A 22,508-nucleotide genomic window follows, 5' to 3' on the forward strand; every position below is an offset into this window, starting at 1 on the left:
CTAGGTTCCACATGCATGTTTTAGCTGAAGGAAGAATACCTTAAACCTGGGTAGTTGAAACCTGTGGAATGGGTACCATGCAATATGACTTCAAAGGGTCTTCATTTGCTCACCGAACCTCTCCAATCCTATCACTGCTGCGTTTATGCCCCTGTACACATGCTTGATTCTCTTTCGGAGACATAGCAATCCATAGGTTTGAAGATACTTACTAGTCAGGTACATTCTTAGGCGTTTAATATGCGGTGTTGAGTCCATTTCGTTGAGCAAGGAGTAGCTCTTGTCTATTCCATATTTGGCTTAAGGAACTTTATCTGTGCTCATTTCAATCTCTGGTTTTATGCAGCACCCCAACTCACCTTTACCCTTAAGCAAGCATAAGTTGGTTTTCTAAATTTGAGACCCTGTTCTGTTCTGTAATTCAGTTCCTGTGTAGCCAAGTTTACATTCCGTGTATTACTGATATCTTATGATGTTTCTTTTTCTGTGTGACTTATTTCAGTTAGAATCATCATACCTGAATCCACTCATTGTGCTGCTAAGGGCCTGATGACATAGATTTCATTGCTGAGTGATATTGCTTTGTAAGTAAATACCACAATTTCTTTATCCATTTTTCACTTTCTGCTATGTTGAACTTGTATTGTAAAAGAGGTTTTTGTAAACAGAGCCGTTCCAAACTTTCGGGTGGCTGTGTCTTTTTGATTTTAATTTCCCTAAGCTATAGGACCATAAGTGGCAGTGCCCTAGGCTTTGTTGCTTTGTTTTTTAGATGTTTCAGGAAACACCATACACTTTTCCCGAGTGTCTTTTGGCAATATACATCCCGCCCATCAGCATAACAAGGCTCCCAGTTCTCCATGGCCTGTCCTGCCTTTCTGGATTTTACACTTTTTTCAGATGGCCCTTTTGACCGGGGGGAAGTGAGACTTCATTGTAGTGCAGATTTCCTTTGCAAGCTTGCTTGGTTGGCCAAAAAGGACGTATGCGTTTTTTCCTGAATATATTCAGGAAAAAACGCATACGCCCTTTTTGGCCAAGTGCATCATTGTGGACGTTCTGCCTCTTTTCCTATGCTTTCAATGCAATTCCAGTCTACCTCCTGAAATCGGTTTCCTGCAATTCTGCCCCGCTTTCAAGTCCTCTTGGCAGCCTTACTTCAGTCTATTTTTGGACGATAGCTGTCATTTATAACTCTGCAGGTTTGTGAATTACAGTGCCCCTGAGCTCCTTTCTTCAACTCGCTTTCTTTTGAGCTGGCCGCAACACCGCAGGATGGCTTCAGGCCCTAATCTGGTTCCGGCACGGCACGCTGAGCCTTTGGTTAATTCCTCTTCCTGGTGGGAAATGAGAGTTAAATTTGCCCGTCCAGACACCTCCAGCTAGTCTCTCATTGGTTCTCGCTATTCCTGTACATCTTCCGCAGAAATTGCAAACTGGGCCAAACAGGAGGTTAAAGGGACTGACTCTCCAAGTCGGGAGAGTGTTAGTAAAGCGTCTGGAATGTTGCACGCGAGTACCAGGGTACGAAAACTGAGACATATTTGAACACGTCTCCCGATCACATGGTTGATCATACTCTAGGTTCCACATGCATGTTTTAGCTGAAGGAAGAATACCTTAAACCTTGGTAGTTGAAACCCATTTAATGGGTACCATGCAATATGACTTCAAAGGGTCTTCATTTGCTCACCGAACCTCTCCAATCCTATCACTGCTGCGTTTATGCCCCTGTACACATGCTTGATTCTCTTTCGGAGACATAGCAATCCATAGGTTTTAAGATACTTACTAGTCAGGTACATTCTTAGGCGTTTAATATGCGGTGTTGAGTCCATTTCGTTGAGCAAGGAGTAGCTCTTGTCTATTCCATATTTGGCTTAAGGAACTTTATCTGTGCTCATTTCAATCTCTGGTTTTATGCAGCACCCCAACTCACCTTTCCCCTTAAGCAAGCATAAGTTGGTTTTCTAAATTTGAGACACTGTTCTGTTCTGTAATTCAGTTCCTGTGTAGCCAAGTTTCCATTCCGTGTATTACTGATATCTTATGATATTTCTTTTTCTGTGTGACTTATTTCAGTTAGAATCATCGTACCTGAATCTACTCATTATGCTGCTACGGGCCTGATGACATAGATTTCATTGCTGAGTGATACTGCATTGTACATAAGTACCACAAGTTCTTTATCCATTTTTCACTTTCTGTGATATTGAACTTGTACGGTAAACGAGGTTCTTGTAAACAGAGGCGTCCTAAACTTTGGGGTGGCTGTGTCTTTTTGATTTTAATTTCCCTAAGCTATAGGACCATAAGTGGAAGTGCCCTAGGCTCTGTTGCTTTGTTTTTTAGATGTTTCAGGAAACACCATACACTTCTCCCGAGTGTCTGTTGGCAATTTACATCCCGCCCATCAGCATAACAAGGCTCCCAGTTCTCCATGGCCTGTCCTGCCTTTCTGGATTTTACACTTTTTTTCAGATGGCCCTTTTGACCGGGGGGAAGTGAGACTTCATTGTAGTGCAGATTTCCTTTGCAAGTTTGCTTGGTTGGCCAAAAAGGGCGTATGCGTTTTTTCCTGAATATATTCAGGAAAAAACGCATACGCCCTTTTTGGCCAAGTGCATCATTGTGGACGTTCTGCCTCTTTTCCTATGCTTTCAATGCAATTCCAGTCTACCTCCTGAAATCGGTTTCCTAAAATTCTGCCTCGCTTTCAAGTCCTCTTGGCAGCCTTACTTCAGTCTATTTTTGGACGATAGCTGTCATTTATAACTCTGCAGGTTTGTGAATTACAGTGCCCCTGAGCTCCTTTCTTCAACTCGCTTTCTTGTGACCTGGCCGCAACACCGCAGGATGGCTTCACGCCCTAATCTTGTTCCGGCACGGCACGATGAGCCTTTGGTTAATTCCTCTTCCTGGTGGGAAATGAGAGTTAAATTTGCCCGTTCAGACACCTACAGCTAGTCTCTCATTGGTTCTCACTATTCCCGTTCATCTTCCGCAGAAATTGCAAACTGGGCCAAACAGGAGGTTAAAGGGACTGACTCTCCAAGTCGGGAGAGTGTTAGTAAAGCGTCTGGAATGTTGCACCCGAGTACCAGGGGAGGAAAACTGAGACATATTTGAACACGTCTCCCGTTCACATGGTTGATCATACTCTGGGTTCCACATGCATGTTTTAGCTGAAGGAAGAATACCTTAAACCTGGAGAGTTGAGACCCGTGGAATGGGTACCATGCAATATGATTTCAAAGGGTCTTCATTTGCTCACCGAACCTCTCCAATCCTATCACTGCTGCGTTTATGCCCCTGTACACATGCTTGATTCTCTTTCGGAGACATAGCAATCCATAGGTTTTAAGATACTTACTAGTCAGGTACATTCTTAGGCATTTAATATGCGGTGTTGAGTCCATTTCGTTGAGCAAGGAGTAGCTCTTGTCTATTCCATATTTGGCTTAAGGAACTTTATCTGTGCTCATTTCAATCTCTGGTTTTATGCAGCTCCCCAACTCACCTTTACACTTAAACAAGCATAAGTTGGTTTTCTAAATTTGAGACCCTGTTCTGTTCTGTAATTCAGTTCCTGTGTAGCCAAGTTTCCATTCCGTGTATTACTGATATCTTATGATGTTTCTTTTTCTGTGTGACTTATTTCAGTTAGAATCATCATACCTGAATCCACTCATTGTGCTGCTAAGGGCCTGATGACACAGATTTCATTGCTGAGTGATATTGCTTTGTAAGTAAATACCACAACTTCTTTATCCATTTTTCACTTTCTGCGATGTTGAACTTGTACTGTAAACGAGGTTCTTGTAAACAGAGCCGTTCCAAACTTTGGGGTGGCTGTGTCTTTTTGATTTTAATTTCCCTAAGCTATAGGACCATAAGTGGAAGTGGCCTAGGTTCTGTTGCTTTGTTTTTTAGATGTTTCAGGAAACACCATACACTTCTCCCGAGTGGTTGTTGGCAATTTACATCCCGCCCATCAGCATAACAAGGCTCCCAGTTCTCCATGGCCTGTCCTGCCTTTCTGGATTTTACACTTTTTTCAGATGGCCCTTTTGACCGGGGGGAAGTGAGACTTCATTGTAGTGCAGATTTCCTTTGCAAGCTTGCTTGGTTGGCCAAAAAGGGCGTATGCGTTTTTTCCTGAATATATTCAGGAAAAAACGCATACGCCCTTTTTGGCCAAGTGCATCATTGTGGACGTTCTGCCTCTTTTCCTATGCTTTCAATGCAATTCCAGTCTACCTCCTGAAATCGGGTTCCTGCAATTCTGCCCCGCTTTCAAGTCCTCTTGGCAGCCTTACTTCAGTCTATTTTTGGACGATAGCTGTCATTTATAACTCTGCAGGTTTGTGAATTACAGTGCCCCTGAGCTCCTTTCTTCAACTCGCTTTCTTTTGAGCTGGCCGCAACACCGCAGGATGGCTTCAGGCCCTAATCTGGTTCCGGTACGGCACGCTGAGCCTTTGGTTATTTCCTCTTCCTGGTGGGAAATGAGAGTTAAATTTGCCCGTCCAGACACCTCCAGCTAGCCTCTCATTTGTTCTCGCTATTCCTGTTCATCTTCCGCAGAAATTGCAAACTGTGCCAAAAAGGAGGTTAAAGGCGCTGACTCTCCAAGTGGGGAGAGTGTTAGTAAGGCGTCTGGAATGTTGCACCCGAGTACCAGGGGAGGAAAACTGAGACATATTTGAACACGTCTCCCTATCACATGGTTGATCATACTCTGGGTTCCACATGCATGTTTTAGCTGAAGGAAGAATACCTAAAACCTGGGTAGTTGAACCCCGTAGAATGGGTACCATGCAATATGACTTCAAAGGGTCTTCATTTGCTCACCGAACCTCTCCAATCCTATCACTGCTGCGTTTATGCCCCTGTACACACGCTTGATTCTCTTTCGGAGACATAGCAATCCATAGGTTTTAAGATACTTACTAGTCAGGTACATTATTAGGCGTTTAATATGGGGTTTTGAGTCCATTTCGTTGAGCAAGGAGTAGCTCTTCTCTATTCCATATTTGGCTTAAGGAACTTTATCTGTGCTCATTTCAATCTCTGGTTTTATGCAGCACCCCAACTCACCTTTCTCCTTAAGCAAGCATAAGTTGGTTTTCTAAATTTGAGACCCTGTTCTGTTTTGGAATGCAGTTCCTGTGTAGCCAAGTTTACATTCCGTGTATTAGTGATATCTTATGACATTTCTTTTTCTGTGTGACTTATTTCAGTTAGAATCATCGTACCTAAATCCACTCATTATGCTGCTACGGGCCTGATGACATAGATTTCATTGCTGAGTGATACTGCATTGTACGTAAGTACCACAAGTTCTTTATCCATTTTTCACTTTCTGTGATATTGAACTTGTACGGTAAACGAGGTTCTTGTAAACGGAGGCGTCCCAAACTTTGGGGTGGCTGTGTCTTTTTGATTTTAATTTCCCTAAGCTATAGGACCATAAGTGGAAGTGCCCTAGGCTCTGTTGCTTTGTTTTTTAGATGTTTCAGGAAACACCATACACTTCTCCTGAGTGTCTGTTGGCAACTTACATCCCGCCCATCAGCATAACAAGGCTCCCAGTTCTCCATGGCCTGTCCTGCCTTTCTGGATTTTACACTTTTTTCAGATGGCCCTTTTGACCGGGGAGAAGTGAGACTTCATTGTAGTGCAGATTTCCTTTGCAAGTTTGCTTGGTTGGCCAAAAAGGGCGTATGCGTTTTTTCCTGAATATATTCAGGAAAAAACGCATATGCCCTTTTTGGCCAAGTGCATCATTGTGGACGTTCTGCCTCTTTTCCTATGCTTTCAATGCAATTCCAGTCTACCTCCTGAAATCGGTTTCCTGCAATTCTGCCCCGCTTTCAAGTCCTCTTGGCAGCCTTACTTCAGTCTATTTTTGGACGATAGCTGTCATTTATAACTCTGCAGGTTTGTGAATTACAGTGCCCCTGAGCTCCTTTCTTCAACTCGCTTTCTTGTGACCTGGCCGCAACACCGCAGGATGTCTTCAGGCCCTAATCTGGTTCTGGCACGGCACGCTGAGCCTTTGGTTAATTCCTCTTCCTGGTCAGAAATGAGAGTTAAATTTGCCCATCCAGACACCTCCAGCTAGTCTCTCATTGGTTCTCGCTATTCCTGTTCATCTTCCGCAGAAATTGCAAATTGGGCCAAACAGGAGGTTAAAGGGACTGACTCTCCAAGTGGGGAGAGTGTTAGTAAAGCGTTTGGAATGTTGCACCCGAGTACCAGGGTACGAAAACTGAGACATATTTGAACACGTCTCCCGATCACATGGTTGATCATACTCTAGGTTCCACATGCATGTTTTAGCTGAAGGAAGAATACCTTAAACCTGGGTAGTTGAAACCTGTGGAATGGGTACCATGCAATATGACTTCAAAGGGTCTTCATTTGCTCACCGAACCTCTCCAATCCTATCACTGCTGCGTTTATGCCCCTGTACACATGCTTGATTCTCTTTCGGAGACATAGCAATCCATAGGTTTGAAGATACTTACTAGTCAGGTACATTCTTAGGCGTTTAATATGCGGTGTTGAGTCCATTTCGTTGAGCAAGGAGTAGCTCTTGTCTATTCCATATTTGGCTTAAGGAACTTTATCTGTGCTCATTTCAATCTCTGGTTTTATGCAGCACCCCAACTCACCTTTACCCTTAAGCAAGCATAAGTTGGTTTTCTAAATTTGAGACCCTGTTCTGTTCTGTAATTCAGTTCCTGTGTAGCCAAGTTTACATTCCGTGTATTACTGATATCTTATGATGTTTCTTTTTCTGTGTGACTTATTTCAGTTAGAATCATCATACCTGAATCCACTCATTGTGCTGCTAAGGGCCTGATGACATAGATTTCATTGCTGAGTGATATTGCTTTGTAAGTAAATACCACAATTTCTTTATCCATTTTTCACTTTCTGCTATGTTGAACTTGTATTGTAAAAGAGGTTTTTGTAAACAGAGCCGTTCCAAACTTTCGGGTGGCTGTGTCTTTTTGATTTTAATTTCCCTAAGCTATAGGACCATAAGTGGCAGTGCCCTAGGCTTTGTTGCTTTGTTTTTTAGATGTTTCAGGAAACACCATACACTTTTCCCGAGTGTCTTTTGGCAATATACATCCCGCCCATCAGCATAACAAGGCTCCCAGTTCTCCATGGCCTGTCCTGCCTTTCTGGATTTTACACTTTTTTCAGATGGCCCTTTTGACCGGGGGGAAGTGAGACTTCATTGTAGTGCAGATTTCCTTTGCAAGCTTGCTTGGTTGGCCAAAAAGGACGTATGCGTTTTTTCCTGAATATATTCAGGAAAAAACGCATACGCCCTTTTTGGCCAAGTGCATCATTGTGGACGTTCTGCCTCTTTTCCTATGCTTTCAATGCAATTCCAGTCTACCTCCTGAAATCGGTTTCCTGCAATTCTGCCCCGCTTTCAAGTCCTCTTGGCAGCCTTACTTCAGTCTATTTTTGGACGATAGCTGTCATTTATAACTCTGCAGGTTTGTGAATTACAGTGCCCCTGAGCTCCTTTCTTCAACTCGCTTTCTTTTGAGCTGGCCGCAACACCGCAGGATGGCTTCAGGCCCTAATCTGGTTCCGGCACGGCACGCTGAGCCTTTGGTTAATTCCTCTTCCTGGTGGGAAATGAGAGTTAAATTTGCCCGTCCAGACACCTCCAGCTAGTCTCTCATTGGTTCTCGCTATTCCTGTACATCTTCCGCAGAAATTGCAAACTGGGCCAAACAGGAGGTTAAAGGGACTGACTCTCCAAGTCGGGAGAGTGTTAGTAAAGCGTCTGGAATGTTGCACGCGAGTACCAGGGTACGAAAACTGAGACATATTTGAACACGTCTCCCGATCACATGGTTGATCATACTCTAGGTTCCACATGCATGTTTTAGCTGAAGGAAGAATACCTTAAACCTTGGTAGTTGAAACCCATTTAATGGGTACCATGCAATATGACTTCAAAGGGTCTTCATTTGCTCACCGAACCTCTCCAATCCTATCACTGCTGCGTTTATGCCCCTGTACACATGCTTGATTCTCTTTCGGAGACATAGCAATCCATAGGTTTTAAGATACTTACTAGTCAGGTACATTCTTAGGCGTTTAATATGCGGTGTTGAGTCCATTTCGTTGAGCAAGGAGTAGCTCTTGTCTATTCCATATTTGGCTTAAGGAACTTTATCTGTGCTCATTTCAATCTCTGGTTTTATGCAGCACCCCAACTCACCTTTCCCCTTAAGCAAGCATAAGTTGGTTTTCTAAATTTGAGACACTGTTCTGTTCTGTAATTCAGTTCCTGTGTAGCCAAGTTTCCATTCCGTGTATTACTGATATCTTATGATATTTCTTTTTCTGTGTGACTTATTTCAGTTAGAATCATCGTACCTGAATCTACTCATTATGCTGCTACGGGCCTGATGACATAGATTTCATTGCTGAGTGATACTGCATTGTACATAAGTACCACAAGTTCTTTATCCATTTTTCACTTTCTGTGATATTGAACTTGTACGGTAAACGAGGTTCTTGTAAACAGAGGCGTCCTAAACTTTGGGGTGGCTGTGTCTTTTTGATTTTAATTTCCCTAAGCTATAGGACCATAAGTGGAAGTGCCCTAGGCTCTGTTGCTTTGTTTTTTAGATGTTTCAGGAAACACCATACACTTCTCCCGAGTGTCTGTTGGCAATTTACATCCCGCCCATCAGCATAACAAGGCTCCCAGTTCTCCATGGCCTGTCCTGCCTTTCTGGATTTTACACTTTTTTTCAGATGGCCCTTTTGACCGGGGGGAAGTGAGACTTCATTGTAGTGCAGATTTCCTTTGCAAGTTTGCTTGGTTGGCCAAAAAGGGCGTATGCGTTTTTTCCTGAATATATTCAGGAAAAAACGCATACGCCCTTTTTGGCCAAGTGCATCATTGTGGACGTTCTGCCTCTTTTCCTATGCTTTCAATGCAATTCCAGTCTACCTCCTGAAATCGGTTTCCTAAAATTCTGCCTCGCTTTCAAGTCCTCTTGGCAGCCTTACTTCAGTCTATTTTTGGACGATAGCTGTCATTTATAACTCTGCAGGTTTGTGAATTACAGTGCCCCTGAGCTCCTTTCTTCAACTCGCTTTCTTGTGACCTGGCCGCAACACCGCAGGATGGCTTCACGCCCTAATCTTGTTCCGGCACGGCACGATGAGCCTTTGGTTAATTCCTCTTCCTGGTGGGAAATGAGAGTTAAATTTGCCCGTTCAGACACCTACAGCTAGTCTCTCATTGGTTCTCACTATTCCCGTTCATCTTCCGCAGAAATTGCAAACTGGGCCAAACAGGAGGTTAAAGGGACTGACTCTCCAAGTGGGGAGAGTGTTAGTAAAGCGTCTGGAATGTTGCACCCGAGTACCATGGTACGAAACCTGAGACATATTTGAACACGTCTCCCGATCAAATGGTTGATCATACTCTAGGTTCCACATGCATGTTTTAGCTGAAGGAAGAATACCTTAAACCTGGAGAGTTGAGACCCCTGGAATGGGTACCATGCAATATGACTTCAAAGGGTCTTCATTTGCTCACCGAACCTCTCCAATCCTATCACTGCTGCGTTTATGCCCCTGTACACATGCTTGATTCTCTTTCGGAGACATAGCAATCCATAGGTTTTAAGATACTTACTAGTCAGGTACATTCTTAGGCGTTTAATATGCGGTGTTGAGTCCATTTCGTTGAGCAAGGAGTAGCTCTTGTCTATTCCATATTTGGCTTAAGGAACTTTACCTGTGCTCATTTCAATCTCTGGTTTTATGCAGCACCCCAACTCACCTTTCCCCTTAAGCAAGCATAAGTTGGTTTTCTAAATTTGAGACCCTGTTCTGTTCTGTAATTCAGTTCCTGTGTAGCCAAGTTTCCATTCCGTGTATTACTGATATCTTATGATGTTTCTATTTCTGTGTGACTTATTTCAGTTAGAATCATCATACCTGAATCCACTCATTGTGCTGCTAAGGGCCTGATGACATAGATTTCATTGCTGAGTGATATTGCTTTGTAAGTGAATACCACAACTTCTTTATCCATTTTTCACTTTCTGCGATGTTGAACTTGTACTGTAAACGAGGTTCTTGTAAACAGAGCCGTTCCAAACTTTGAGGTGGCTGTGTCTTTTTGATTTTAATTTCCCTACTCTATGGGACCATAAGTGGAAGTGCCCTAGGGTCTGTTGCTTTGTTTTTTAGATGTTTCAGGAAACACCATACACTTCTCCCAAGTGTCTGTTGGCAATTTACCTCCCGCCCATCAGCATAACAAGGCTCCCAGTTCTCCATGGCCTGTCCTGCCTTTCTGGATTTTACACTTTTTTCAGATGGCCCTTTTGCCCGGGGGGAAGTGAGACTTCATTGTAGTGCAGATTTCCTTTGCAAGCTTGCTTGGTTGGCCAAAAAGGGCGTATGCGTTTTTTCCTGAATATATTCAGGAAAAAACGCATACGCCCTTTTTGGCCAAGTGCATCATTGTGGACGTTCTGCCTCTTTTCCTATGCTTTCAATGCAATTCCAGTCTACCTCCTGAAATCGGTTTCCTGCAATTCTGCCCCGCTTTCAAGTCCTCTTGGCAGCCTTACTTCAGTATATTTTTGGACGATAGCTGTCATTTATAACTCTGCAGGTTTGTGAATTACAGTGCCCCTGAGCTCCTTTCTTCAACTCGCTTTCTTGTTACCTGGCCGCAACACCGCAGGATGGCTTCAGGCCCTAATCTGGTTCCGGCACGGCACGCTGAGCCTTTGGTTAATTCCTCTTCCTGGTGGGAAATGAGAGTTAAATTTGCCCGTCCAGACACCTCCAGCTAGCCTCTCATTGGTTCTCGCTATTCCTGTTCATCTTCCGCAGAAATTGCAAACTGGACCAAACAGGAGGTTAAAGGGACTGACTCTCCAAGTCGGGAGAGTGTTAGTAAAGCGTCTGGAATGTTGCACCCGAGTACCAGGGGAAGAAAACTGAGACATATTTGAACACGTCTCCCGTTCACATGGTTGATCATACTCTGGGTTCCACATGCATGTTTTAGCTGAAGGAAGAATACATTAAACCTGGAGAGTTGAGACCCGTGTAAAGGGTACCATGCAATATGACTTCAAAGGGTCTTCATTTGCTCACCGAACCTCTCCAATCCTATCACTGCTGCGTTTATGCCCCTGTACACATGCTTGATTCTCTTTCGGAGACATAGCAATCCATAGGTTTTAAGATACTTACTAGTCAGGTACATTCTTAGGCATTTAATATGCGGTGTTGAGTCCATTTCGTTGAGCAAAGAGTAGCTCTTGTCTATTCCATATTTGGCTTAAGGAACTTTATCTGTGCTCATTTCAATCTCTGGTTTTATGCAGCACCCCAACTCACCTTTACCCTTAAGCAAGCATAAGTTGGTTTTCTAAATTTGAAACCCTGTTCTGTTCTGTAATTCAGTTCCTGTGTAGCCAAGTTTCCATTCCGTGTATTACTGATATCTTATGATGTTTCTTTTTCTGTGTGACTTATTTCAGTTAGAATCATCATACCTGAATCCACTCATTGTGCTGCTAAGGGCCTGATGACATAGATTTCATTGCTGAGTGATATTGCTTTGTAAGTGAATACCACAACTTCTTTATCCATTTTTCACTTTCTGCGATGTTGAACTTGTACTGTAAACGAGGTTCTTGTAAACAGAGCCGTTCCAAACTTTGGGGTGGCTGTGTCTTTTTAATTTTAATTTCCCTAAACTATAGGACCATAAGTGGAAGTGCCCTAGGTTCTGTTGCTTTGTTTTTTAGATGTTCCAGGAAACACCATACACTTCTCCTGAGTGGTTGTTGGCAATTTACATCCCGCCCATCAGCATAACAAGGCTCCCAGTTCTCCATGGCCTGTCCTGCCTTTCTGGATTTTACACTTTTTTCAGATGGCCCTTTTGACAGGGGGGATGTGAGACTTCATTGTAGTGCAGATTTCCTTTGCAAGCTTGCTTGGTTGGCCAAAAAGGGCGTATACGTTTTTTCCTGAATATATTCAGGAAAAAACGCATACGCCCTTTTTGGCCAAGTGCATCATTGTGGACGTTCTGCCTCTTTTCCTATGCTTTCAATGCAATTCCAGTCTACCTCCTGAAATCGGTTTCCTGCAATTCTGCCCCGCGTTCAAGTCCTCTTGGCAGCCTTACTTCAGTATATTTTTGGACGATAGCTGTCATTTATAACTCTGCAGGTTTGTGAATTACAGTGCCCCTGAGCTCCTTTCTTCAACTCGCTTTATTTTGAGCTGGCCGCAACACCGCAGGATGGCTTCAGGCCCTAATCTGGTTCCGGTACGGCACGCTGAGCCTTTCGTTATTTTCTTTTCCTGGTGGGAAATGAGAGTTAAATTTGCCCGTCCAGACACCTCCAGCTAGCCTCTCATTGGTTCTCGCTATTCCTGTTCATCTTCCGCAGAATTTGCAAACTGGGCCAAACAGGAGGTTAAAGGTGCTGACTCTCCAAGTGGGGAGAGTGTTAGTAAAGCGTCTGGAATGTTGCACCCGAGTACCAGGGGAGGAAAACTGAGACATATTTGAACACGTCTCCCGTTCACATGGTTGATCATACTTGGGTTCCACATGCATGTTTTAGCTGAAGGAAGAATACCTTAAACCTGGAGAGTTGAGACCCGTGTAATGGGTACCATGCAATATGACTTCAAAGGGTCTTCATTTGCTCACCGAACCTCTCCAATCCTATCACTGCTGCGTTTATGCCCCTGTACACATGCTTGATTCTCTTTTGGAGACATAGCAATCCATAGGTTTTACGATACTTACTAGTCAGGTACATTGTTAGGCGTTTAATATGCGGTGTTGAGTCCATTTCGTTGAGCAAGGAGTAGCTCTTGTCTATTCCATATTTGGCTTAAGGAACTTTATCTGTGCTCATTTCAATCTCTGGTTTTATGCAGCACCCCAACTCACCTTTCCCCTTACGCAAGCATAAGTTGGTTTTCTAAATTTGAGACCCTGTTCTGTTCTGTAATTCAGTTCCTGTGTAGCCAAGTTTACATTCCGTGTATTACTGATATCTTATGATGTTTCTTTTTCTGTGTGACTTATTTCAGTTAGAATCATCATACCTGAATCCACTCATTGTGCTGCTAAGGGCCTGATGACACAGATTTCATTGCTGAGTGATATTGCTTTGTAAGTAAATACCACAACTTTTTTATCCATTTTTCACTTTCTGCGATGTTGAACATGGACTGTAATCGAGGTTCTTGTAAACAGAGCCGTTCCAAACTTTGGGGTGGCTGTGTCTTTTTGATTTTAAATTCCCTAATCTATAGGACCATAAGTGGAAGTGCCCTAGGTTCTGTTGCTTTGTTTTTTAGATGTTTCAGGAAACACCATACACTTCTCCTGAGTGGTTGTTGGCAATTTACATCCCGCCCTTCAGCATAACAAGGCTCCCAGTTCTCCATGGCCTGTCCTGCCTTTCTGGATTTTACACTTTTTTCAGATGGCCCTTTTGACCGGGGGGAAGTGAGACTTCATTGTAGTGCAGATTTCCTTTGCAAGCTTGCTTGGTTGGCCAAAAAGGGCGTATGCGTTTTTTCCTGAATATATTCAGGAAAAAACGCATACGCCCTTTTTGGCCAAGTGCATCATTGTGGACGTTCTGCCTCTTTTCCTATGCTTTCAATGCAATTCCAGTCTACCTCCTGAAATCGGTTTCCTGCAATTCTGCCCCGCTTCCAAGTCCTCTTGGCAGCCTTACTTCAGTATATTTTTGGACGATAGCTGTCATTTATAACTCTGCAGGTTTGTGAATTACAGTGCCCCTGAGCTCCTTTCTTCAACTCGCTTTCTTGTGACCTGGCCGCAACACCGCAGGATGGCTTCAGGCCCTAATCTGGTTCCGGCCCGGCATGCTGAGCCTTTGGTTAATTCCTCTTCCTGGTGGGAAATGAGAGTTAAATTTGCCCGTCCAGACACCTCCAGCTAGCCTCTCATTGGTTCTCGCTATTCCTGTTCATCTTCCGCAGAAATTGCAAACTGGGCCAAACAGGAGGTTAAAGGGACTGACTCTCCAAGTCGGGAGAGTGTTAGTAAAGCGTCTGGTATGTTGCACCCGAGTACCAGGGGAGGAAAACTGAGACATATTTGAACACGACTCCCGTTCACATGGTTGATCATACTCTGGGTTCCACATGCATGTTTTAGCTGAAGGAAGAATACCTTAAACCTGGAAAGTTGAGACCCGTGTAATGGGTACCATGCAATATGACTTCAAAGGGTCTTCATTTGCTCACCGAACCTCTCCAATCCTATCACTGCTGCGTTTATGCCCCTGTACACAGGCTTGATTCTCTTTTGGAGACATAGCAATCCATAGGTTTTAAGATACTTACTAGTCAGGTACATTCTTAGGCGTTTAATATGGGGTTTTGAGTCCATTTCGTTGAGCAAGGAGTAGCTCTTGTCTATTCCATATTTGGCTTAAGGAACTTTATCTGTGCTCATTTCAATCTCTGGTTTTATGCAGCACCCCAACTCACCTTTCCCCTTAAGCAAGCATAAGTTGGTTTTCTAAATTTGAGACCCTGTTCTGTTTTGGAATGCAGTTCCTGTGTAGCCAAGTTTACATTCCGTGTATTAGTGATATCTTATGATGTTTCTTTTTCTGTGTGACTTATTTCAGTTAGAATCAACATACCTGAATCCACTCATTGTGCTGCTAAGGGCCTGATGACACAGATTTCATTGCTGAGTGATATTGCTTTGTAAGTAAATACCACAACTTTTTTATCCATTTTTCACTTTCTGCGATGTTGAACTTGTACGGTAAACGAGGTTCTTGTAAACGGAGCCTTTCGAAACTTTGGGGTGGCTGTGTCTTTTTGATTTTAAATTCCCTAAGCTATAGGACCATAAGTGGAAGTGCCCTAGGCTCTGTTGCTTTGTTTTTTGGATGTTTCTGGAAACACCATACACTTCTCCCGGGTGGTTGTTGGCAATTTACATCCCGCCCTTCAGCATAACAAGGCTCCCAGTTCTCCATGGCCTGTCCTGCCTTTCTGGATTTTACACTTTTTTCAGATGGCCCTTTTGACCGGGGGGAAGTGAGACTTCATTGTAGTGCAGATTTCCTTTGCAGGTTTGCTTGGTTGGCCAAAAAGGGCGTATGCGTTTTTTCCTGAATATATTCAGGAAAAAACGCATACGCCCTTTTTGGCCAAGTGCATCATTGTGGACGTTCTGCCTCTTTTCCTATGCTTTCAATGCAATTCCAGTCTACCTCCTGAAATCGGTTTCCTGCAATTCTGCCCCGCTTTCAAGTCCTCTTGGCAGCCTTACTTCAGTCTATTTTTGGGCGATAGCTGTCATTTATAACTCTGCAGGTTTGTGAATTACAGTGCCCCTGAGCTCCTTTCTTCAACTCGCTTTCTTGTGACCTGGCCGCAACACCGCAGAATGGCTTCAGGCCCTAATCTGGTTCTGGCATGGCATGCTGAGCCTTTGGTTAATTCCTCTTCCTGGTGGGAAATGAGAGTTAAATTTGCCCATCCAGACACCTCCAGCTAGTCTCTCATTGGTTCTCGCTATTCCTGTTCATCTTCCACAGAAATTGCAAAGTGGGCCTAACAGGAGGTTAAAGGGACTGACTCTCCAAGTGGGGAGAGTGTTAGTAAAGCGTCTGGAATGTTGCACCCGAGTACCAGGGGAGGAAAACTGAGACATATTTGAACACGTCTCCCGATCACATGGTTGATCATACTCTAGGTTCCACATGCATGTTTTAGCTGAAGGAAGAATACCTAAAACCTGGGTAGTTGAAACCCGTGGAATGGGTACCATGCAATATGACTTCAAAGGGTCTTCATTTGCTCACGAACCTCTCCAATCCTATCACTGCTGCGTTTATGCCCCTGTACACATGCTTGATTCTCTTTCGGAGACATAGCAATCCATAGGTTTTAAGATACTTACTAGTCAGGTACATTCTTAGGCGTTTAATATGCGGTGTTGAGTCCATTTCGTTGAGCAAGGAGTAGCTCTTGTCTATTCCATATTTGGCTTAAGGAACTTTATCTGTGCTCATTTCAATCTCTGGTTTTATGCAGCACCCCAACTCACCTTTACACTTAAGCAAGCATAAGTTGGTTTTCTAAATTTGAGACCCTGTTCTGTTCTGTAATTCAGTTCCTGTGTAGCCAAGTTTCCATTCCGTGTATTAGTGATATCTTATGATGTTTCTTTTTCTGTGTGACTTCTTTCAGTTAGAATCATCGTACCTGAATCCACTCATTATGCTGCTACGGCCCTGATGACATAGATTTCATTGCTGAGTGATACTGCATTGTACGTAAGTACCACAAGTTCTTTATCCATTTTTCACTTTCTGTGATATTGAACTTGTACGGTAAACGAGGTTCTTGTAAACGGAGGCGTCCCAAATTTTGGGGTGGCTGTGTCTTTTTGATTTTAATTTCCCTAAGCTATAGGACCATAAGTGGAAGTGCCCTAGGCTCCGTTGTTTTGTTTTTTAGATGTTTCAGGAAACACCATACACTTCTCCTGAGTGTCTCTTGGCAATTTACATCCCGCCCATCAGCATAACAAGGCTCCCAGTTCTCCATGGCCTGTCCTGCCTTTCTGGATTTTACACTTTATTCAGATGGACCTTTTGACCCGGGAGAAGTGAGACTTCATTGTAGTGCAGATTTCCTTTGCAAGCTTGCTTGATTGGCCAAAAAGTGCGTATGCGTTTTTTCCTGAATATATTCAGGAAAATATGCATACGCCCTTTTTGGCCAAGTGCATCATTGTGGACGTTCTGCCTCTTTTCCTATGCTTTCAATGCAATTCCAGTCTACCTCCTGAAATCGGTTTCCTGCAATTCTGCCCCACATTCAAGTCCTCTTGGCAGCCTTACTTCAGTATATTTTTGGACGATAGCTTTCATTTATAACTCTGCAGGTTTGTGAATTACAGTGCCCCTGAGCTCCTTTCTTCAACTCGCTTTCTTTTGAGCTGGCCGCAACACCGCAGGATGTCTTCAGGCCCTAATCTGGTTCTGGCACGGCACGCTGAGCCTTTGGTTAATTCCTCTTCCTGGTGGGAAATGAGAGTTAAATTTGCCCATCCAGACACCTCCAGCTAGTCTCTCATTGGTTCTCGCTATTCCTGTTCATCTTCCACAGCAATTGCAAACTGAGCCAATCAGGAGGTTAAAGGGACTGACTCTCCAAGTGGGGAGAGTGTTAGTAAAGCGTCTGGAATGTTGCACCCGAATACCAGGGTATGAAAACTGAGACATATTTGAACACGTCTCCCGATCACATGGTTGATCATACTCTAGGTTCCACATGCATGTTTTAGCTGAAGGAAGAATACCTTAAACCTGGGTAGTTGAAACCCGTGGAATGGGTACCATGCAATATGACTTCAAAGGGTCTTCATTTGCTCACCGAACCTCTCCAATCCTATCACTGCTGCGTTTATGCCCCTGTACACATGCTTGATTCTCTTTCGGAGACATAGCAATCCATAGGTTTTAAGATACTTACAAGTCAGGTACATTATTAGGCGTTTAATATGGGTTGTTGAGTCCATTTCGTTGAGCAAGGAGTAGCTCTTGTCTATTCCATATTTGGCTTAAGGAACTTTATCTGTGCTCATTTCAATCTCTGGTTTTATGCAGCACCCCAACTCACCTTTACCCTTAAGCAAGCATAAGTTGTTTTTCTAAATTTGAAACCCTGTTCTGTTCTGTAATTCAGTTCCTGTGTAGCCAAGTTTACATTCCGTGTATTACTGATATCTTATGATGTTTCTTTTTCTGTGTGACTTATTTCAGTTAGAATCATCATACCTGAATCCACTCATTGTGCTGCTAAGGGCCTGATGACACAGATTTCATTGCTGAGTGATATTGCTTTGTAAGTAAATACCACAACTTTTTTATCCATTTTTCACTTTCTGCGATGTTGAACTTGTACGGTAATCGAGGTTCTTGTAAACAGAGCCTTTCGAAACTTTGGGGTGGCTGTGTCTTTTTGATTTCAAATTCCCTAAGCTATAGGACCATAAGTGGAAGTGCCCTAGGCTCTGTTGCTTTGTTTTTCAGATGTTTCAGGAAACACCATACACTGCTCCAGAGTGTCTGTTGGCAGTTTACATCCCGCCCATCAGCATAACAAGGCTCCCAGTTCTCCATGGCCTGTCCTGCCTTTCTGGATTTTACACTTTTTTCAGATGGCCCTTTTGACCGGGGGGAAGTGAGACTTCATTGTAGTGCAGATTTCCTTTGCAAGCTTGCTTGGTTGGCCAAAAAGGGCGTATGCGTTTTTTCCTGAATATATTCAGGAAAAAACGCATACGCCCTTTTTGGCCAAGTGCATCATTGTGGACGTTCTGCCTCTTTTCCTATGCTTTCAATGCAATTCCAGTCTACCTCCTGAAATCGGTTTCCTGCAATTCTGCCCCGCTTTCAAGTCCTCTTGGCAGCCTTACTTCAGTCTATTTTTGGACGATAGCTGTCATTTATAACTCTGCAGGTTTGGGAATTAGACTGCCCCTGAGCTCCTTTCTTCAACTCGCTTTCTTTTGAGCTGGCCGCAACACCGCAGGATGGCTTCAGGCCCTAATCTGGTTCCGGCACGGCACACTGAGCCTTTGGTTATTTCCTCTTCCTGGTGGGAAATGAGAGTTAAATTTGCCCGTCCAGACACCTCCAGCTAGCCTCTCATTGGTTCTCGCTATTCCTGTTCATCTTCCGCAGAAATTGCAAACTGGGCCAAACAGGAGGTTAAAGGCGCTGACTCTCCAAGTGGGGAGAGTGTTAGTAAAGCGTCTGGAATGTTGCACCCGAGTACCAGGGGAAGAAAACTGAGACATATTTGAACACGTCTCCCGTTCACATGGTTGATCATACTTGGGTTCCACATGCATGTTTTAGCTGAAGGAAGAATACCTTAAACCTGGGTAGTTGAAACCCGTGGAATGGGTACCATGCAATATGACTTCAAAGGGTCTTCATTTGCTCACCGAACCTCTCCAATCCTATCACTGCTGCGTTTATGCCCCTGTACACATGCTTGATTCTCTTTCGGAGACATAGCAATCGATAGGTTTTAAGATACTTACAAGTCAGGTACATTCTTAGGCGTTTAATATGCGGTGTTGAGTCCATTTCGTTGAGCAAGGAGTAGCTCTTGTCTATTCCATATTTGGCTTAAGGAACTTTATCTGTGCTCATTTCAATCTCTGGTTTTATGCAGCACCCCAACTCACCATTACCCTTAAGCAAGCATAAGTTGTTTTTCTAAATTTGAAACCCTGTTCTGTTCTGTAATTCAGTTCCTGTGTAGCCAAGTTTCCATTCCGTGTATTACTGATATCTTATGATGCTTCTTTTTCTGTGTGACTTATTTCAGTTAGAATCATCATACCTGAATCCACTCATTGTGCTGCTAAGGGCCTGATGACACAGATTTCATTGCTGAGTGATATTGCTTTGTAAGTAAATACCACAACTTTTTTATCCATTTTTCACTTTCTGCGATGTTGAACTTGTACGGTTATCGAGGTTCTTGTAAACAGAGCCTTTCGAAACTTTGGGGTGGCTGTGTCTTTTTGATTTTAATTTCCCTAAGCTATAGGACCATAAGTGGAAGTGCACTAGGCTCTGTTGCTTTGTTTTTTAGATGTTTCAGGAAACACCATACACTTCTCCTGAGAGTCTGTTGGCAATTTACATCCCGCCCATCAGCATAACAAGGTTCCCAGTTCTCCATGGCCTGTCCTGCCTTTCTGGATTTTACACTTTTTTCAGATGGCCCTTTTGACGGGGGGGAAGTGAGACTTCATTGTAGTGCAGATTTCCTTTGCAAGCTTGCTTGGTTGGCCAAAAAGGGCGTATGCGTTTTTTCCTGAATATATTCAGGAAAAAACGCATACGCCCTTTTTGGCCAAGTGCATCATTGTGGACGTTCTGCCTCTTTTCCTATGCTTTCAATGCAATTCCAGTCTACCTCCTGAAATCGGTTTCCTGCAATTCTGCCCCACTTTCAAGTCCTCTTGGCAGCCTTACTTCAGTCTATTTTTGGACGATAGCTGTCATTTATAACTCTGCAGGTTTGGGAATTACAGTGCTCCTGAGCTCCTTTCTTCAACTCGCTTTCTTTTGAGCTGGCCGCAACACCGCAGGATGGCTTCAGGCCCTAATCTGGTTCCGGCACGGCACACTGAGCCTTTGGTTATTTCCTCTTCCTGGTGGGAAATGAGAGTTAAATTTGCCCGTCCAGACACCTCCAGCTAGCCTCTCATTGGTTCTCGCTATTCCTGTTCATCTTCCGCAGAAATTGCAAACTGGGCCAAACAGGAAGTTAAAGGGACTGACTCTCCAAGTCGGGAGAGAGTTAGTAAAGCGTCTGGAATGTTGCACCCGAGTACCAGGGTACGAAAACTGAAACATATTTGAACACGTCTCCCGATCACATGGTTGATCATACTCTAGGTTCCACATGCATGTTTTAGCTGAAGGAAGAATACCTTAAACCTGGGTAGTTGAAACCCGTGGAATGGGTACCATGCAATATGACTTCAAAGGGTCTTCATTTGCTCACCGAACCTCTCCAATCCTATCACTGCTGCGTTTATGCCCCTGTACACATGCTTGATTCTCTTTCGGAGACATAGCAATCCATAGGTTTTAAGATAGTTACTAGTCAGGTACATTCTTAGGCGTTTAATATGCGGTGTTGAGTCCATTTCGTTGAGCAAGGAGTAGCTCTCGTCTATTCCATATTTGGCTTAAGGAACTTTATCTGTGCTCATTTCAATCTCTGGTTTTATGCAGCACCCCAACTCACCTTTACCCTTAAGCAAGCATAAGTTGGTTTTCTAAATTTGAGACCCTGTTCTGTTCTGTAATTCAGTTCCTGTGTAGCCAAGTTTCCATTCCGTGTATTACTGATATCTTATGATGTTTCGTTTTCTGTGTGACTTATTTCAGTTAGTATCATCATACCTGAATCCACTCATTGTGCTGCTAAGGGCCTGATGACATAGATTTCATTGCTGAGTGATATTGCTTTGTAAGTAAATACCACAACTTCTTTATCCATTTTTCACTTTCTGCGATGTTGAACTTGTACTGTAAACGAGGTTCTTGTAAACAGAGCCGTTCCAAACTTTTGGGTGGCTGTGTCTTTTTGATTTTAATTTCCCTAATCTATAGGACCATAAGTGGAAGTGCCCTAGGCTCTGTTGCTTTGTTTTTTAGATGTTTCAGGAAACACCATACACTTCTCCCAAGTGTCTGTTGGCAATTTACATCCTGCCCATCAGCATAACAAGGCTCCCAGTTCTCAATGGCCTGTTGCCTTTCTGGATTTTACACTTTTTTCAGATGGCCCTTTTGACCGGGGGGAAGTGAGACTTCTTTGTAGTGCAGATTTCCTTTGCAAGCTTGCTTGGTTGGCCAAAAAGTGCATATGGGTTTTTTCCTGAATATATTCAGGAAAAAACGCATACGCCCTTTTTGTCCAAGTGCATCATTGTGGACGTTCTGCCTCTTTTCCTATGCTTTCAATGCAATTCCAGTCTACCTCCTGAAATCGGTTTCCTGCAATTCTGCCCCGCTTTCAAGTCCTCTTGGCAGCCTTACTTCAGTCTATTTTTGGACGATAGCTGTCATTTATAACTCTGCAGGTTTGTGAATTACAGTGCCCCTGAGCTCCTTTCTTCAACTTGTTTCTTGTGACCTGGCCGCAACACCGCAGGATGGCTTCAGGCCCTAATCTGGTTCCGGCACGGCACGCTGAGCCTTTGGTTATTTCTTCTTCCTGGTGGGAAATGAGAGTTAAATTTGCCCGTCCAGACACCTCCAGCAAGCCTCTCATTGTTTCTCGCTATTCCTGTTCATCTTCCGCAGAAACTGCAAACTGGGCCAAACAAGCGGTTAAAGGGACTGACTCTCCAAGTCGGGAGAGGGTTAGTAAAGCGTCTGGAATGTTGCACCTGAGTACCAGGGTACGAAAACTGAGACATATTTGAACACGTCTCCCGATCACATTGTTGATCATACTCTAGGTTCCACATGCATGTTTTAGCTGAAGGAAGAATACCTTAAACCTGGGTAGTTGAAACCCGTGGAATGGGTACCATGCAATATGACTTCAAAGGGTTTTCATTTGCTCACCGAACCTCTCCAATCCTATCACTGCTGCGTTTATGCCCCTGTACACATGCTTGATTCTCTTTCGGAGACATAGCAATCCATAGGTTTTAAGATATTTACAAGTCAGGTACATTCTTAGGCGTTTAATATGCGGTGTTGAGTCCATTTTGTTGAGCAAGGAGTAGCTCTTGTCTATTCCATATTTGGCTTAAGGAACTTTATCTGTGCTCATTTCAATCTCTGGTTTTATGCAGAACCCCAACTCACCTTTCCCCTTAAGCAAGCATAAGTTGGTTTTCT

The 22,508-nt window shown here is 43.5% G+C and overlaps 1 long non-coding RNA gene across 1 annotated transcript in view; it reads left to right on the forward strand.

Moving 5' to 3' along the window:
* Positions 1–21,119, forward strand: part of LOC307181246 — a 119,672-nt gene extending 98,553 nt beyond the window's left edge. The window contains exons 2-3 of the long non-coding RNA XR_013826219.1: positions 16,303–16,388; positions 21,042–21,119. This is a non-coding gene — a long non-coding RNA (uncharacterized lncRNA). The remainder of the gene's footprint in view (positions 1–16,302; positions 16,389–21,041) is intronic.
* The last annotated feature ends 1,389 nt before the right edge of the window (positions 21,120–22,508 follow it).

The sequence above is a fragment of the Stenella coeruleoalba genome (assembly GCF_951394435.1).
Source record: "Stenella coeruleoalba genome assembly, contig: scaffold_152, whole genome shotgun sequence".
NCBI classification, from domain to species: domain Eukaryota; kingdom Metazoa; phylum Chordata; class Mammalia; order Artiodactyla; family Delphinidae; genus Stenella; species Stenella coeruleoalba.